This window comes from Nematolebias whitei, chromosome 13 (genome assembly GCF_014905685.2).
Source record: "Nematolebias whitei isolate Nwh7 chromosome 13, NemWhi1, whole genome shotgun sequence".
NCBI classification, from domain to species: Eukaryota; Metazoa; Chordata; class Actinopteri; order Cyprinodontiformes; family Rivulidae; genus Nematolebias; species Nematolebias whitei.
In genome coordinates, this window is record NC_056510.1 from 15,755,482 (window position 1) to 15,761,933 (window position 6,452).

The window sequence follows — 6,452 nt, forward strand, 5'->3', positions numbered from 1 at the left end:
ACCAGAAACTTCAAAATAAATTCTCACCCTTTACTGAAACCTGTTTAAAGGTCTTACCGCCACCAGCTAGTAAGGCGTGTGACGTCATTTTGAACCCCGCCCACTGGAACCGGTACTGAAAACATAATGAAAGGGGTTATGGAAAAACAACGTGTACGTTACCGAGTCGAGTTGAACCGTGCTGTACCGGTACTAAGAGGCACTATGGAAAAGGGGCATAAGTGGCTTCAAACGTCTGCTAAGTTCATGGCAAAAACCGATGCAGACATGTTCCTTCTTTTAAGTTTTCTACATCGCTTTACAATCTAGCTGTTTTTGTTTAGTTTTTTTTAATATAATTTTCTTTCATTTATTCTTCTCAGTTTATACGCTTTCTTTTATAATTATCTACTGTTGTCATCACTCTTTGATAAAAACAGGTCTCTCTTGTAAATGAGTCTCCGAGGCTCAATGGGATTTACCTGTATAAATAAAAGTTGAATGAATATTTCAGTGGATTACTCGGTCACATAGGCGTGTAGGACTCGCTGTGTCCAGGACATTAGTCCAAACTGGTTCAATAGAAAGCAACTGGACTCGTTGATTCTTGAAGATGTTTCACCTTTTGTGCTGAAAGCTTCAGTTCTGATGCAGGTTGGAAGTTCTGTTCAGCTTTTTTGGAGGACTCAAACAGTTTTGTGTGGGTCGTGGTGGGTCAATGACAATAAATATCTGAGTGTTTTGTGATGTTGTGTCTACTTGTGATTATTTTTATGAATTTTCTGAGTCTTATTTTTTCTGTTTCCAGTTTCCCAAGTGTTTCTCTCCTCATGTGGTCAGCTCTACATACCACTCTCACCTGTTCCTCGTTGTCCTTCTCCAGGTGTTCATCATTGTGTCTCGTTAGTGTCCCTTTAAGTTCAGCGTCTCTGTGTTTCCTCCCTTTCCTTGGTTTATGAAAGTTTATGTTGCCACGTCTGCTTTTTTAAAATTTTGTTTTCTGAAGTTTAATGAATGAGATATTTATTTTATCCTTGGGGTTTCCCCAAGTTCTGCCTGCATATGTCAACACTGTGCTCGTCGTGACACAAAATATTCATAAACGAACCACAGGGAGGGTGGGACCTCACATTTTTGATTTGTTTGATCAGGTAGCCACTGGGCTTGATAAAAGCAAACCAAACTTGCTGCATTACACTTTGAGATTGAAAAGTAATGTTTTTTGGATTTATATCAAGTGGCTGATTCTGCAGCTTATTATATAATAGGACATGTTTCAGCAGCTGCCCTACTTTTTACAAAAGTCAAGGTTGAGTTTCAGTTTGAATGTGATGGTAAAAGGATGGACAAGCATCCACTGATCCATTGACTGAGATGGACCCCAGCTCCCATGATCTGTACTGATATTAAAAAGATACAGAAAATATTAGCACCATGTCAGCAACATCCCCCTGCTTTTCTGACTGGATTATTTTAATAATAATAAAAAAGGCACATTAGCCAGTAGTTTGATAGGCTTTTTAAAATTGTTTCAAGATTTTTAGGGAGGTCCTAGTGCAAACATTTAGGCATGTGTACAAGTTGTAATACGGTTGGTTATATGTGTGGTCCCATCTGGCAACGAGGGAGTGAATATTTGCACAAGTACATGATCCTCAGACTGGCAAGAGGCCAGGTGTAGCTCCAACAGTCAAGAAAATGCTGGTAATTTAAAAATCAATACACAGTTTCAGCACAGGAAACGATCGACATTTAGGCTGTTTACAAAGTACAGCAAGAACACCCACCCTTAACACGGAGCAGCCACATTCCAGGGCCTGCCCACAAGCATAGCAGCCAGAAAATGTTATGATTTGCCTTTTTTAGCCTGTCAAAATGAGACGCACAGAACAAACGACAGGGTCTGATTATTTAAATTTACTAAAGACACCGTGTCGTATGTTTAGCCATTTATCTGATGAGTCAATCTACTATACGATATTCTTCCATCAAAGTTAAAGGCCTTCCATTCATAAAGGTTAGAGTGGTTGCAGCAGCACTCGCTGGTTTCGGCCAGCTCCACTCTGGGTTGTGTGCCAGTAACTACAGAGAGCAGAACATAGCTGTCATTCCTTTGCTCAGTGAAAGCACATTTAGCAAGCAGCACCTGTTTCCCTCTGCTTATTCTCCACTATAGGCTTTTGCACTGCAGCTCATCCTGCAACTACTCGAGGAAGAATTCAGCTCACATGATGTTTTATATCACTACTAACAACTTAGGAACTATTGTTTTACAAATTATTACAGCTGTAGTTTGCCGGCTTTATTATATTATAAAATGTGCATAAAGCAATTTGTTTGGAAAAGCAATGAAATGAGAGAGCACGGTCGAGCAGACAAAAAAGCAGGATGTGGGAGGGACTTGTTACTGACTGGAATGTCCAGGATACTTCTTCCTCTGGTTTATGGATGTTAACATAGTGGTAGAAATAGTTGTTGAAATCACTGGCAACAACAAAATGACATTGAATTATTCTGTCAAGGGACTGCACATGACCTCACAGCACTTAAAAAAAAAAAAAAAATCTTACTTGCCAGTATACAAATACCAATTGTTGAAGTCAATGGCAATTCTAAAACTCCATTAAAAATAAACAAGTACAAAGATTACAGATATTTGGAAATATGCAGAGACAACCAACTGATGTATCCTTTTGTCAATGCTTTTGATTATATGACCCTTAAACTTCCAAGTATTTACCATGTGGAAGCCCACAGAACAAGTTATTTTGATATTTTTGTCTTCAAAATATTGTATGCACATTTATGAGAAGGTGCGGGTCATAATAATAAACTATAGGCCACTAACAGATTGTGTTATCTGCAAAATAATTCTAATGAAGACTAGTTGAGCCCAGTACCTGTCTTCAAAAGGTTTAGCTTTATCTGGTCATTGATACAATCTGAATTATCTACTTATTCTTACTTTCACTGGAAATCTTGTAAGTTCATAAAAAAACACAACTGAGCTTAAAAAAAGTGAATTTTAAATGCATTATTTAAACAAAATGTTAAATCAGATTTTGTACTTTTTTTTTTTTCTAAACATGAAAACCAATTTAAAAGACTTTATTTTTATTTTGGCAATATATTTGCTTTAAAAATGTTAACACTTTGGCCAAATACAAGTGGTTCCTCAACCAAAAGGAATTTGTTGCTCAGCCACCTGCTTGTCAATCATCTGGGCCTCTGTTATGTGACCCTACCTGCTGCTACTGTCCCATGCTGCCCATAAAGATCATACCACACATACCAGAACCACAGAGGGGCAGCCCTGGTCCATTGACCCAAATTGTTTTTTACTTCATAGCTTTCACATAACCAGGTTTTCACTGACGACAAAAACAACTAACAGATGGTTTCCTGAGGGGTGTGTGAAATTGAATTACAGAATGCTTTTTGCAGATACTTAGGATTTTAAAGAAATTAGGTTAAATAAAGAAATGAGGTTAAATCATCTACTGTATCTATTATGAAGACAGCATTATATTTGTTTGAAAGTTGATATTTCTACAGATTTATTCACAGATTTTTAGTTTTAATCGAGGAAAAGACCTGACAGGGAACTGAAAATTATTTTACCAGTATAATTTTAGGTATTTCTGTTACTATAAAATGAAGAACAAGACCGCAATAAAACAAGATGTTAAATTCTAACTTAACCAAAATATAACTCAAAGTTGTCTAAAAGCTGTTTCAAAAATTATCTTGTTCATATGGTGACATTTAAAAATGTATTTTAAATATTTTTTTATGCATTTAAAATTAAATTATGTATTTAGATTAAAAGAATCCACATAACAGAGTTGGCTATGATGCAACCTCTGTAACACTGATATGTAGCCTTTTATGAAAAAGCTTAACATATGCAAATGCATCATTTACATTAGAACACAGAACAATAACATTTATTCAAGGAGTATTACAACAACATTTACAGGTATTTTTTTGCAGTTTTAATTTACTTTAAATAATATTTAGTATTTTACAAAGTACTGAACATCCCATACCCCATTTAATATGACTCTTTAATACACTGCATGGCCCCCAAAACAGTCACCTCGATTTAACGAAGCAAATGGGTACAAGCCTCCTATTGGATAATTACTGCATGGGTGATTATCTTTCAGCTGGCAACAAGTTATTTAACCCCAACTGGTGCAATGAGTTGCTTCTCATTTCTTAAACAAACATGTTGAAAGACACATCACGTGGTCGTGGAAAAGATGTCAGTCTGTTTGAGAAGGGTCAAATCATTGGCATGCATCAAGCAGAGAAAACATCTAAGGAGATTGCAGAAACTACTAAAATTGGGTTAAGAACTGTCCGCATTATTAAAAACTGGACGGATTGTGGGGATCCATCGTCTTTGAGGAAGAAACATGGCCAGAATAAAATCCTGAATGATCATGAAACGTTTGAAATCAAATCAAAGAAAAACAGTAGCACTCAGGGCTATGTTTAATAGTGAAAGAGCATTTCCTCACGCACAATGTGAAGGGAACTCAAGGGATTGGAACTGAATAGCTGTGTAGCCTTAAAAAATCACTGAATCACTAATCAGTGAGGCTAACTAGGAAAAAAAAAAAAGCTTCAATTTGCTACGGAGCATAAAGATTGGACTCTGGAGCAATGGAAGAAGGTCATGTGGTCTGAGTCCAGATGTACCCTGTTCCATAGTGATCGGTGCATCAGGTTAAAAAGAGACAGGTGGAATGATGCACCCATCATGCCTAGAGCCTAGTCATCATTGTAAGATCTTGGTGAAAAAAATAATGCAACACTGGATGGAAATAGATCTTGTGATATTGCAGAAGCTTATCGAAACTATGCCACAGTGAATGCATGCCATAATCAAAACTAAAGGCGGTCCAACAAAATATTTAGTGTGTGACCGTTGTTTTGGTGGCATTTTTTTTTTTTTTTTGGCCAGGCAGTGTAGTAAAATGAATATACAGTACCAGATTAGTAGCTTTACAAATGTACATTGGTTGTATTTGAACATTATTGTATTTTATTGTATTACAAAGAACAAATGCATAATATATAAAGGATAAAACTGCAAGTGACTGACATGTTCTTGGTTGAAGTCAAAATGTCTAGCATGCAAAACATACCTATTTGTGAAAATGATGCATTTTCAATATTGTATTCCTGTGTCCAAATATTGTCATAATGATTATTTGTTTATTTGTTTATAAGACTGACTAAATTATGTGCAATTATTAAAAATAAATAAATTAATGAATAACACAGCTGTCAATATTTAGATTGTTTAAATATGCATTAAAATATCCACGGTAGTTGATATCCAGACAGAAATGTGTTGAATCTTTACAAACGTTAATAAATTCAGGCAGGTTTATGTATTTCTCATCTGTTTGAGCACCGTCAAACAGAAAAACAATTTTTAATTTCTTGACTAAAAATGTTTCTTTTGAAATTAGCTGCTTTTGATTTAAAATTGTATCAGCAATAATTCAACAACAAACCAAAAGAGACAAAAAGCATTGTTTAAAAATGGCAGAAACTTGTCTCAATAAAGAACTTATGTATCAAACAAATTTCCAAGTTCATCACTTAATAGTAGAGTAAAGGACTGTAAATGTAGTAAAGACAATAATTATGCACTATCCCTTCCTCTGCGTGAGTGGCTGAGTGTGGCATCATGTCATTATATAGTGTAATCTGAGGGATAACATGGAGTTTATCCAGCTGATCCCTCACCTCCCCGGGTTCTGACAGGTTGACACCCATCATTCTTCACTTTAACTTTGCCTAAGTGGCAGGTAATTCTGCCCCTCTACTGTTCATGTATTGTCTCTGTACTCTGACACCCCTGTCTGGGTCTTTATCTACCAATCTGAGCATGCACCCTGCAGACAGTGGGCCACAGCGGGGCCTCACGTCCAGTCTCAGAAACCTAGTGAGCTCCTGTAAGCTGGGGAAGTGAAGCTGGGAGCTTCCTCTACAGTGGTGACCCCCATGCTGGGAAGTTCTCCACGTGGCTGACAAGATCACCAGCCTCAAGTAGATTCAACTGCATGAGTGGTTGTTTTATTGCTAACATCTTTGGTAGATTCACTTTTAGAATATTGGCGCTCTTCCCAAAACGTTGATTTACTGATCAGTTATGATTCACTACACTTCACTAGTTATTGTCTTTGTACCCAAAATCTTCAATATTTTAAATTTAAACTGAAACATTTTTCTCCTTTACAGTCTTGAGTGTTCAAACAGGTGCATTCCAGCTGTACCGTAGCCCTCATTCCTCCCTGACAGTGATTGACAGGTGTTTGCAGAGCCACTGGAAAGTCAGACATGAGACATATGTGAGTCCCACCCTCCTGTCATGTCAGCCTTCACATGAGTCCTTTGTGGCTGAGGTGGAGGTGGCAGGAGCAGCGAGGAGCTTGTCAGAGCACCAGGAAGAG